The sequence below is a fragment of the Papio anubis genome, chromosome 5 (assembly GCF_008728515.1).
Source record: "Papio anubis isolate 15944 chromosome 5, Panubis1.0, whole genome shotgun sequence".
NCBI classification, from domain to species: domain Eukaryota; kingdom Metazoa; phylum Chordata; class Mammalia; order Primates; family Cercopithecidae; genus Papio; species Papio anubis.
In genome coordinates, this window is record NC_044980.1 from 73,253,360 (window position 1) to 73,264,641 (window position 11,282).

General features: G+C 41.7%; 1 pseudogene; it reads left to right on the forward strand.

Annotated features, from left to right (window-relative positions):
• Positions 1-280: 280 nt before the first annotated feature.
• On the forward strand, positions 281-1,335 carry LOC110743398 (annotated as a pseudogene).
• The last annotated feature ends 9,947 nt before the right edge of the window (positions 1,336-11,282 follow it).

Below are 11,282 nucleotides of genomic sequence, written 5' to 3' on the forward strand. Positions count from 1 at the left end.
ATTCTGTTGTAGGCACAATGTGGTAGGCATCTGTTGGTTTTGCCAGACAGACACTCATTCCCCTATTTTCCTTTCTTTCTTTTTTTTTTTTTTTCTTTGTGAGATGGAGTCTTGTTCTGTTGCGCAAGCTGGAGTGCAACGGCATGATCTTGGCTCACTGCAACCTCCACCTCTCCAGTACAAGCGATTGCTCCTGTCCTCAGCCTCCCGAGTAGTTGGGATTACAGGTGCCCACCATCATGCTCGGCTAATTTTTGTATTTTTAATAGACACAGCATTTCCCCATGTTGGCCAGGCTGGTCCAGAACTCCTGACCTCAGTGGGTCTGTGGCCTCAGCCTCCCCAAGTGCTGGGATTACAGGTGTGAACCAACATGCCCGACCACATTCCCCTCTCTTCTGATAACTGCCCCCACGTTATGCTACTTAATCCCTCCCTGGTCCAGTTCATGAGCTGACCCACCCCAAAACTCCATGAACATATGACTTACCTGGGCCAATCAGTGCCTTCCTTGGCACTTTTGCTAGAACAATAAGGAAAGATAAATTTGTTTTCCTCTGGGATTGTTCAATTTGTAGGATATAAACCTGGAGCTACCTGATACCACCATGTAGAGAAAGAATCCTAAGAGTGAAGGCACAGAGAGAGACAACTCAGAGATGGTGAGGTCCAGCTCTAATTATATAACTTCAGCCCCTGAACCTAGGTATGTCAGAAACCATAGGTTTCTTGGTTAACTTAACCATGTTAAGCATGAGTCACTGATACTCTCAACCTTCCACCCTTTCTGTCTCAGTTTATTTGGCTTAAGCCGGTTTGAGTTTAGTCTCTGTCACTTGATACCAAAAGAGTCATCAATGAGCTCTTCCTTTCTCCGTCATCGTGGTGTGTGTCTGACTCCGCTTCTCACCATGTCTTCTCACAAGACTTTCAGGATTAAGTGATTCCCGTCTAAAAAACAAAAGCAAAATCTTCCCATTTCCCAGTGGATTCGGATGAAAACTGGTAATAAAATCAGGTACAACTCCAAAAGGAGACATTGCAGAAGAACAAAGCTAGGTCTGTAAGGAATTGCACATGAGATGACACACATATTTATGCTGTCTGAAGGTCACAATCACGTTACCATATCAAGCTGAAAATGTCACCACTATCTGGAGAGTTGGACGTTTTATTGGGAATATATTTTTTTCTCTCTGAATCAGTTATGAGCATGTTGTTTGGCTGGGTTGAGTAATAAATATGTGAGACCTTTCATTTTTTAAAAAAGAATAACGAATGAAACATTCTGGGGGGCGGAGCAAGATGGCCGAATAGGAACAGCTCCAGTCTCCAACTCCCAGCGCGAGTGACACAGAAGACAGGTGATTTCTGCATTTTCAACTGAGGTACTGGGTTCATCTCACTAGGGAGTGCAGGACAATCAGTGCTGGTCAGCTGCTGCAGCCCGACCAGCGAGAGCTGAAGCAGGGCGAGGCATCGCCTCACCTGGGAAGCACAAGGGGGAAGGGAATCCCTTTTCCTAGCCAGGGGAACTGAGACACACAACACCTGGAAAATCGGGTAACTCCCACCCCAATACTGTGCTTTACCAAGGATCTTAGCAAACAGGCACACCAGGAGATTATATCCCACACGTGGCCGGGAGGGTCCCACACCCACGGAGCCTCCCTCATTGCTAGCACAGCAGTCTGCGATCTAACGGCAAGGCAGCAGTGAGGCTGGGGGAGGGGCACCTGCCATTGCTGAGGCGTAAGTAGGTAAACAAAGCAGCTGGGAAGCTTGAGCTGGGTGGAGCTCACAGCAGCTCAAGGAGTCCTGCCTGTCTCTGTAGACTCTACCTCTGGGGACAGGGCACAGCTAAACAACAACAACAACAACAACAACAAAAAAAGCAGCTGAAACCTCTGCAGAGGCAAACGACTCTGTCTGACAGCTTTGAAGAGAGCAGTGGATCTCCCAACACAGAGGTTGAGATCTGAGAAGGGACAGACTGCCTGCTCAAGTGGGTCCCTGACCCCTGAGTAGCCTAACTGGGAGACATCCCCCACTAGGGGCAGACCGACACCCCACACCTCACACGGTGGAGTACACCCTGAGAGGAAGCTTCCAAAGCAAGAATCAGACAGATACACTCACTGTTCAGCAATATTCTATCTTCTGCAGCCTCTGCTGCTGATACCCAGGCAAACAGGGTCTGGAGTGGACCTCAAGCAATCTCCAACAGACCTACAGCTGAGGATCCTGACTGTTAGAAGGAAAACTAGCAAACAGGAAGGACACCCACACCAAAACCCCATCAGTACATCACCATCATCAAAGACCAGAGGCAGATAAAACCACAAAGATGGGGAAAAAGCAGGGCAGGAAAGCTGGAAATTCAAAAAATAAGAGCGCATCTCCCCCTGCAAAGGAACACAGCTCATCGCCAGCAATGGATCAAAGCTGGACAGAGAATGACTTTGACGAGATGAGAGAAGAAGGCTTCAGTCCATCAAACTTCTCAGAGCTAAAGGAGGAATTACGTACCCAGTGCAAAGAAACTAAAAATCTTGAAAAAAGAGTGGAAGAATTGATAACTAGAATAATTAATGCAGAGAAGGCCATAAATGAACTGACAGAGATGAAAACCATGACACGAGAAATACGTGACAAATGCACAAGCTCTCCAGTAACTGACTCGGGACAACTGGAAGAAAGAGTATCAGCGCATTGAGGATCAAATGTGAATGAAATGAAGCGAAGAGAAATCTAAAGAAAAGAAGAAAAAGAAAATCGAACAAAGCAAGCCTGTAAGAAGTAGGGGATTATGTAAAAGACCACCCACATCTGATTGGGGTGCCTGAAAGTGAGGGGAAAATGGAACCAAGTTGGAAAACACTCTTCAGGATACTATCCAGGAGAACTTCCTTAACCCAGTAGGCAGGCCAACATTCAAATTCAGGAAATACAGAGAATGCCACAAAGATACTCCTCAAGAAGAGTAACTCCAAGACACATAATTGCCAGATTCACCAAAGTTGAAATGAAGGGAAAAACTTTAAGGGCAGCCAGAGAGAAAGGTCAGTTACCCACAAAGGGAAGCCCATCAGACTAACAGCAGATCTCTCTAAAAGTGAAACTCTGCCAGAAGAGAGTAAATAATATTCAACATTCTTAAAGAAAGAATCTTTAAAACCCAGCACTCTATCAGCCAAACTAAGTTTCACAAGTGAAGGAGTAGCCAAAATCCTTTACAGATAAGCAAAATGCTTAGAAATTTGTCACCACCAGGCCTGCCTTACAAGAGACCCTGAAGGAAGCACTCAACATGGAAAGGAACAACCGGTACCAGCCATTGCAAAAACATGCCAAAATGTAAAGATCATCGAGGCTAGGAAGAAACTGCATCAACTAACGAGCAAAATAACCAGTTAATATCATAATGGCAGGATCAAGTTCACACATAACAATATTAACCTTAAATGTAAATGGACTAAATGCTCCAATTAAAAGACACAGACTGGCAAACTGGATAAAGAGTCAAGACCCATTAGTTTGCTATATTCAGGAGACCCATCTCACACGCAGAGACATACATAGGCTCAAAATAAAGGGATGGAGGAAGATCTACCAAACAAATGGAAAACAAAACAAAGCAGGGGTTGCAACCTGGTCTCTGATAAAACAAACTTTAAACCATCAAAGATCAAAAGAGACAAAGAAGGCCATTACATAATGGTAAAGGGATCAATTCAACAGGAAGAGCTAACTATCCTAAATATATATGCACCCAATACAGGAGCATGCAGATTCATAAAGCAAGTCCTTAGAGACTTACAAAGAGACTTAGACTCCCATACAATAATAATGGGAGACTTCAACACCCCACTGTCAACATTAGACAGATCAACGAGACAGAAAGTTAACAAGGATATCCAGGAATTGAACTCAGCTCTGCACCAAGCAGGCCTAATAGACATCTACAGAACTCTCCACCCCAAATCAACAGAATATACATTCTACTCAGCACCACATCACACTTAATTGCAAAATTGACCACATAATTGGAAGTAAAGTACTCCTCAGCAAATGTACAAGAACAGAAATTATAACGAACTGTCTCTCAGACCACAGTGCAATCAAACTAGAACTCGTTCAGAAACTCAAATCAAAACCACTCAACTGCTTAGACTGAATAGCCTGTCACAGTGACAATTTTATAGCGAAATGAAGGGCAGAAATGAATGTTCTTGGAAAGCACCAATGAGAACAACGATACAACATGAGAGATCTCTGGGACACATTTAAGGCAGTGTTGGGGAAATTTATAGCACTATACCCACAAGAGAAAGCTGGAAAGATCTAAAATTGACACTCTAACATCACAATTAGAAGAACTAGAGAAGCAAGAGCAAACACATTCAAAAGCTAGCAGAAGGCAAGAAATAACTAAGATCAGAGCAGAACTGAAGGAGATAGAGATACAAAAAACCCTCCAAAAAATCAATGAATCCAGGAGTTGGTTTTTTGAAAAGATCAACAAAATTGATAGACCGCTAGCAAGACTAATAAAGAAGAAAAGAGAGAAGAATCAAATAGACGCAATAAAAAATGATAAAGGGGATATCACCACCGACTCCACAGAAATACAAACTACCATCAGAAAATACTATAAACACCTCTACGCAAATAAACTAGAAAATCTAGAAGAAATGGATAATTTCCTGGACACTTACACTCTCCCAAGACTAAACCAGGAAGAAGCTGAATTCCTGAATAGACCAATAGCAGACTCTGAAATTGAGGCAATAATTAATAGCCTACCAACCAAAAAAAGTCCAGGACCAGATGGATTCACAGCTGAATTCTACCAGAGGTACAAGGAGGAGCTGGTACCATTCCTTCTGAAACTATTCCAATCAATAGAAAAAGAGGGAATCCTCCCTAATTCATTTTAGGAGGCCAACATCATCCTGATACCAAAGCCTGGCAGAGACACAACAAAAAAAGAGAATTTTAGACCAATATCCCTGATGAACATCGATGCAAAAATCCTCAATAAAATACTGGCAAACCAGATCCAGCAGCACATCAAAAAGCTTATCCACCATGATCAAGTGGGCTTCATCCCTGGGATGCAAGGCTGGTTCAACATACACAAATCAATAAACGTAATCCAGCATATAAACAGAACCAAACACAAAAACCACATGATTATCTCAATAGATGCAGAAAAGGCCTCTGACAAAATTCAACAGCCCTTCATGCTAAAAATGCTCAATAAATTTGGTATTGATGGAACGTATCTCAAAATAATAAGAGCTATTTATGACAAACCCACAGCCAATATCATACTGAATGGGCAAAAACTGGAAAAATTCCCTTTGAAAACTGACACAAGACAGGGATGCCCTCTCTCACCACTCCTATTCAACATAGTGTTGGAAGTTCTGGCTAGGGTAATCAGACAAGAGAAAGAAATAAAGGGTATTCAGTTAGGAAAAGAAGAAGTCAAATTGTCCCTGTTTGCAGATGACATGATTGTATATTTAGAAAACCCCATTGTCTCAGCCCAAAATCTCCTTAAGCTGATAAGAAACTTCAGCAAAGTCTCAGGATACAAAATAAATGTGCGAAAATCACAAGCATTCTTATACACCAGTAACAGACAGATAGAGAGCCAAATCATGAATGAACTTCCATTCACAATTGCTTCAAAGAGAATGAAATACCTAGGAATCCAACTTACAAGGGATGTAAAGGACCTCTTCAAGGAGAAGTACAAACCACTGCTCAGTGAAATAAAAGAGGACACAAACAAATGGAAGAACATACCATGCTCATGGATAGGAAGAATCAATATTGTGAAAATGGCCATACTGCCCAAGGTAATTTATAGATTCAATGCCATCCCCATCAAGCTACCAATGAGTTTCTTCACAGAATTGGAAAAAACTGCTTTAAAGTTCATATGGAACCAAAAAAGAGCCCACATTGCCAAGACAATCCTAAGTCAAAAGAACAAAGCTGGAGGCATCACGCTACCTGACTTCAAACTACAAGGCTATAGTAACCAAAACAGCATGGTACTGGTAGCAAAACAGAGATATAGACCAATGGAACACAACAGAGTCCTCAGAAATAATACCACACATCTACAGCCATCTGATCTTTGACAAACCTGAGAAAAACAAGAAATGGGGAAAGGATTCCCTATTTAATAAATGGTGTTGGGAAAATTGGCTAGCCATAAGTAGAAAGCTGAAACTGGATCCTTTCCTTACTCCTTATACGAAAATTAATTCAAGATGGATTAGAGACTTAAATGTTAGACCTAATACCATAAAAACCCTAGAAGAAAACCTAGATAAACTGTTCAGGACATAGGTATGGGCAAGGACTTCATGTCTAAAACACCAAAAGCAATGGCAACAAAAGCCAAAATTGACAAATGGGATCTCATTAAACTAAAGAGCTTCTGCACAGCAAAAGAAACTACCATCAGAGTGAACAGGCAACCTACAGAATGGGAGAAAATTTTTGCAATCTACTCATCTGACAAAGGACTAATATCCAGAACCTACAAAGAACTCAAACAAATTTACAAGAAAAAAACAAACAACCCCATCAAAAAGTGGGCAAAGGATATGAACAGACATTTCTCAAAAGAAGACATTCATACAGCCAACAGACACATGAAAAAATGCTCATCATCACTGGCCATCAGAGAAATGCAAATCAAAACCACAATGAGATACCATCTGACACCATTAGAATGGCAATCATTAAAAAGTCAGGAAACAACAGGTGCTGGAGAAGATGTGGAGAAATAGGAACACTTTTACACTGTTGGTGGGATTGTAAACTAGTTCAACCATTATGGAAAACAGTATGGCGATTCCTCAAGGATCTAGAACTAGAAGTACAATATGACCCAGCCATCCCATTACTGGGTATCTACCTTTGGGATTATAAATCATGCTGCTATAAAGACACATGCACACGTATGTTTATTGTGGCACTATTCACAATAGCAAAGACTTGGAATCAACCCAAATGTCCATCAGTGACAGACTGGATTAAGAAAATGTGGCACATATACACCATGGAATACTATGCAGCCATAAAAAAGGATGAGTTTCTGTCCTTTGTAGGGACATGGATGCAGCTGGAAACCATCATTCTCAGCAAACTATCACAAGAACAGAAAACCAAACACTGCATGTTCTCACTCATAGGTGGGAACTGAACAAGGAGATCACTTGGACTTGGGAAGGGGAACATCACACACTGGGGCCTATCATGGGGAGGGGGGAGAAGGGAGGGATTGCACTGGGAGTTGTACCTGATGTAAATGACGAGTTGATGGGTGCTGATGAGTTGATGGGTGCAGCACACCAACATGGCACAAGTATACATATGTAACAAACCTGCACATTATGCACATGTACCCTAGAGCTTAAAGTATAATAATAATAATAATAATAAAATAAAAAAATAAAAAAAAATTTAAAAAAAGAATGTACTATTGGAAAAAAAAGAAACATTCTATATTTTATTTTTTTAAATTAATTTATTTTTGAGACAGGGTCTCACTCCTGTGGCTGAGTCTGCAGTGTAATAATGGGAGCTCGACTCACTGCAGTCTCTACTCCCTGGGTTCAAGTGACCCTCCCACATCAGCCTCCCGAGTAGCTGGGACTACAAGCAGACACCATCACACCCAGCTAATGTTGTATTTTTAGTAGAGAAGGAGTTTCACCAAGCTGTGTAACCTGGTCTTGAACTTCTGAGCTCAAGTGATGAGCCTGCCTCGGCCTCCCAAAGTGCTGGGATTACAATCGTGAGCCACTGTGCTCAGCCTACATTCTATATTTTGATACTCACTTTGAAATTCAAATGTATTAAAGGAGAACATTGATTTTATATTTTTGTAAAGGCAGTCTTGTTTTAAAGAGAGAAAAATTTGGCCACAGTGGCTCATGCCTGTAATCCCAACACTTTGAGAGGCTGAGGCAGGAGGATTAGTTGAGCCCAGGAGTTTGAGACCAGCCAGGGCAACATAGTGAGATCCCTGTCTCTACAAAACAAACCGAAACTAGCTAGATGTGGTGGTGCGTGCCTGTAGTCCTAGCTACTCAGGAAGCTGAGGCAGGAAGATTGCTTGAGCCTTGGAGTTTGAGGCTGTAGGTGAGCCATGATTGCCCCACTGTACTCCAACCTGGGCTACAGAGCAAGACACTGTCCCCCAACCCAGAAACAGAAAATGAAAGAAAAATTTGACACAAGTTGTCACCTTAACAATTTTAGAAACAGTTCTTTTTCTTTTCTTTCCTTTTTTTTCCTTTTCTTTTTTTTTTTTTAGACAATGTCGCATTCTGTCGCCCAAGCTGGAGTGCAGTGGCATGCTTACGGCTTACTGCAGCTTCAACCTCCCAGGCTCACACCATCCTCCCACCTCAGCCTCCCAGGTAGCTGGCACTATAAACATGCGCCACCATGCCTGGCTAATTTTTGTATTTTTAATAGAGATGGGGGTTTCACCATGTTTCCCAGGCTGGTCTTGAACTCCTGGACTCAAGTGATCCTCCCACTTCAGCCTCCCAAAGTGCTCAGATTATAGGCATGAGCCACCATGCCCAGCCAATTTTTTCTTTCATGAGTCATTAAGCTATGTGAAATTTAGTGGATAGAAATTGTAAAACAGTCCAAATGTGTTTAATCTTCGTGGTTATCCACTGGGGAATATGGGTCAATAGAGACAAGAGGACTGCTCTTGTTTCTCAACATCTATATACCTTTCGGTGTCTAACATAAACACATTTCCAATAAAATTAACAACTGTTAATTGGAATTCATTCTAGTTGTAGGGGAAAGGAAATATTTAAATCCTTTTCAGATTTTTTTTTTCTTTTTTTTTCTTTTTTCTTTTTTTTTGAGATGGAGTTTCACTCTTGTTGTCCAGACTGGAGTGCAGTGGCACAATCTTGGCTCACTGCAACCTCCACCTCCCGGGTTCAAGCGAATCTCCTGCTTCAGCCTCCCAAGTAACTGGGATTACAGGTGCATGCCACCATGCCTGGCCAATTTTTTTTTTTTTTTTTTTAAAGTAGAGATGGGGTTTCCCCCTGTTGGCCAGGCTGGTCTCGAACTCTTGATCTCAGGTGATCCGCCCACTTCAGCCTCCCAAAGTGTTAGGATTACAGATGTGAGCCACTGTGCCTGGCTCTTTTCAGATTAAAGAAAAAAATTATCTTCGTATCTTGACCATGCTACCTTCAAACCAGTTTTCATTAAAAAAAAAATCAAGACAAGAGCAATATTAGATTTATGTCTGAGAGCATTAAAAAGCTGCAAGCACAAGAGGATAGAGAATACATTTTCTTTTTAAGTATCTAGGGAACATACATGAACACGGATCATCTATTAGGCCAGAAAGAAAATATCAATTTCAAAAGGCAGAAATATTACAGACATTTTCTGAATACAGTATGGTAAACCTAGAAATTAATTATCGAATCAGAAAAAATTCCCCTTGTCCTGGAGATTAAAAAATTGTCTTAAATGATGCTTGAGTCAAAGGGGGAAATCAGAACCAATGCTGAACTTCTAAAATGGAATTAAAGCATAAGGACCAGTTGCTAGCATCTGTGCTGTCATTGTGTGAATTAGAAAAGGTGTTCCTTTTTCAAGTAAAAACAGAGACCAACCCTGCTGTATCTGAGTGACAATGGTCTGGAGCCCAGCTGGCTGAAAGATGAGCATGAGGCTCTAGGGAATTAGAGCCAAAGTGAGTTGGTAACTGGAGAAGAAAGAAAACATATAAATTTCTCTTCTCTAGGGGAAAAAAACCTGAGTATGCGTTTTCCCTTAAGATTGGAAGCAAATTTCTATTAAAGTGCTTGCTAGCAAGATTTTGAAGGCCAGGAAAAAGTAATATGCAAGAAGTGTTTTCTTTGATTGAGTTCTATATTCTCAAGACCTGACTCCTAAGAACAAAAAGACAAGAAAGCAGTTTATTAAAATATAAGAATTTTAATAAACTTGTTACTTTCCTATAACCCACTATAGATTTACCTGTTTCAAATGCTTTTTATTTTTCAATTTTTTTTTGAGGCAGTGTCTTGTTCTGTCACCGATCTCAGCTCACTGCAACCTCCTCCTTCCGGGTTCAAGCAAGCCTCGTGCCTCAGCCTTCCAAGCAGCTGGGATTACAGGTGTGTGCTGCCATGCCCAGCTAATTTTTTCATTTTTAGTAGAGATGGGGTTTCGTCATGTTGCCCAGGCTGATCCTGAACTCCCAGCCTCAAGTGGTCTGCCTGCCTTAGCCTCCCAAAGTGCTGGGATTACAGGCATGAGTCAACTGCACCTGGCCAATTTTTAAATTTTTTGAGATAGGATCTTGCTGTGTTGCCCAAGCTGGAGTGCAATAAGTAGCATAGTCATGGCTCACTGCAGCCTCAGCCTCCCAGGCTCAAGTGATCCTCTCGCCTCAGCCTCCCAAGTAGCTGGGACCACAGGCAGACACTACCATGCCCTGCTAATCAAACACTTTAGAAACATAATTGTGTCATTTTAACAAGTTACTGTGTAGAGTGTAGAAATCTTAGAGGATCAATAAAAGAGCCAAAAAAAAAAAAAAAATCCCCAAATAAGTTACTGTGAAAAGTAATGGTCAAAGTTTTCTATCACCTGATGTAAATGATTTGCGAGTAAGCTTGCCAAGCCTGTCTTAAAGGATGCCTATATTCAAAGCGAAGAAAAGTCCCAGTTTGTAATTGTGTTGCTATTATAAATAACCATTCAGATAGTCCCTTCTTGCAGCAGTAGAATATTTTTGAATGGAGGGACTCCTAACATTACTTTCCTAAAATCACAAAAGGCTCTCACTCTCAGGGTTTTGTTTTGTGTGGATAACTTTCTCTTACAGTCACATCTCTCCTAGGATGGGAGCAATAAAGCCTGTGGGTGCCATGAAAGGATGGGTACCTCACCAGAAAGGACTGGTCTCAGCAATGCCCTTAAGTGGTCAAAACATGCTGCGGTTGAGGTCAGGATTGTGAGGGGATAGAGGTGAGGTAGGGAAGTAACTGAGTGCATTTAGACTGAGATGAATAGCAACCTAGAAATTGAGGGGAAGAGCTGTTGATGAGCTCTTTCTGGCATGAGGAGTAGGGGTAGCTCAAGGTGGATTTTGATGCAGGAGTCACTGGGCAGGAATTTAAGAGACTTCCATTGTGACGTTACGGATAGGCCACAATGGTGCAGTGACAAAATAAAGACCTGGTTGCTAGGGCCAG